This window comes from Perca fluviatilis, chromosome 3 (genome assembly GCF_010015445.1).
Source record: "Perca fluviatilis chromosome 3, GENO_Pfluv_1.0, whole genome shotgun sequence".
Classification (NCBI taxonomy): Eukaryota; Metazoa; Chordata; class Actinopteri; order Perciformes; family Percidae; genus Perca; species Perca fluviatilis.
In genome coordinates, this window is record NC_053114.1 from 326,729 (window position 1) to 329,134 (window position 2,406).

Consider the following 2,406-nt stretch of genomic DNA (forward strand, 5'->3'; position numbering starts at 1 on the left):
CTTTTTTCCTTTTCTTCTTCTCCTTCCTTCTTTCCTTGATTATACTCTCTTTCCTTCTTATATTCATTCCATTTCCTCCTCCATTATATTTCATATTTTCTTTTTATTTTCCTTCTTCTAGATCCACTTAATCATTATATTTATATTATTTTCATTATTCCTTTGTGCTTCTATTATATTCTTTTTTATATATTATTTTTTTTTCTATTTTTTCTTATTTCCTCTCCTTTCCTTATTTTTCTTTTTTTCTTTTTTTTTTATACTATTTTCTCTTATTATTTTTTTTTTTTTTTTTTTTTTTTATATTCTTTTATTTCCTTTATTTTTTATTTTTTATTATTTTTTTTTTTTTTTTTTTTTCTTTTTGTTTTTTTTGTTTTTTTTTTTTTTTATTTTATTATTTATTTCTATTACTTATGCATTGCATATACATACATTATGGATATTACTTGTTGTATGGGTATTACTTGTTGTATGGGTATTACTTGTTATGTAGGTTATTACTTGTTATATGGGTATTACTTGTTTATGGGTATTACTTGTTGTATGGGTATTCTTGTTGTATGGTATTACTTGTTGTATGGTATTACTTGTCTGTATGGGTATTACTTGTTGTATGGGTATTACTTGTTGTATGGGTGTTACTTGTTATATGGGTATTACTTGTTATATGGGTATTACTTGTTATATGGGTTTCTTGTTATGGCATTACTTGTTGTATGGGTATTATATTCTTGTTTATGGGTATTACTTGTTGTATGGGTACTTGTTATGGGTATTACTTGTTATATGGTATTACTTGTTATAGGTTATTACTTGTGTTATGGGTATTACTTGTTATATGGGTATTACTTGTTGTATGGGTATTACTTGGTTATATGGGTATTACTCGTTATATGGGTATTACTTGTTATTATGGGTTTTGTTTATGCTTGTTGTATGGTATACTTGTTGTATGGGTATTTTTGTATTTTTATGGGTTTACTGTTATATGGGTTTACTTGTTGTATGGGTATTACTTGTTTATGGGTTACTTATATGGGTATTACTTGTTGTATGGGTATTACTTGTTATATGGGTGTACTGATTTTACTTGTTGTATGGGTTCTTTGATTTACTTGTTGTATGGGTTTCTTGTTGTATGGGTTCTTGTTTATGGGTTTGTTATGGGTGTTTAGTTATATGGTTTATTGTGTATGGTTTTTACTTGTTGTATGGGTATTTGTTATATGTACTTGTTTATGGGTATTACTTGTTGTATGGGTATTACTTGTTGTATGGGTATTACTTGTTATATGGGTATTCTTGTTGTATGGGTATTACTTGTTGTATGGGTATTACTTGTTGTATGGGTATTACTTGTTATATGGGTATTACTTGTTGTATGGGTATTACTTGTTTATTATTTATTAATATTTCTGTATGGGTATTACTTGTTGTTTACTTGTTGTATGGGTTCTCGTTATATGGGTATTACTTGTTTATGGGTATTACTTTGTATGGGTATTACTTGTTATGGGTATTACTTGTTGTTGGGTATTACTTGTTGTATGGGTATTACTTGTTGTATGGGTATTACTCGTTATATGGGTATTACTTGTTGTATGGGTATTACTTGTTGTATGGGTATTACTTGTTATATGGGTATTACTTGTTATATGGGTATTACTTGTTGTATGGGTATTACTTGTTATATGGGTATTACTTGTTATATGGGTATTACTCGTTGTATGGGTATTACTTGTTGTATGGGTATTACTTGTTGTATGGGTATTACTTGTTGTATGGGTATTACTTGTTGTATGGGTATTACTTGTTGTATGGGTATTACTTTTATGGGTATTACTTTTATGGGTATTACTTGTGTATGGGTATTACTTTGGTTATGGTATTACTTGTTATATGGGTATTACTTGTTATATGGGTATTACTTGTTGTATGGGTATTACTTGTTGTATGGGTATTACTTGTTGTATGGGTATTACTTTGTTATATGGGTATTACTTGTTATATGGGTATTACTTGTTGTATGGGTATTACTTGTTGTATGGGTTCTTGTTATATGTTACTTGTTGTTTATTTTGTTGTATGGGTATTACTTGTTATATGGGTATTACTTGTTATATGGGTATTACTTGTTGTATGGGTATTACTTGTTGTATGGGTATTACTTGTTGTATGGGTATTACTGGTTATATGGGTATTACTTGTTATATGGGTTATTACTTGTTATATGGGTATTACTTGTTGTATGGGTATTACTTGTTGTATGGGTATTACTTGTTATGGGTATTCTTGTTATATGGGTATTACTTGTTATATGGGTATTACTTGTTGTATGGGTATTACTTGTTGTATGGGTATTACTTGTTGTATGGGTATTACTTGTTATATGGGTATTACTTG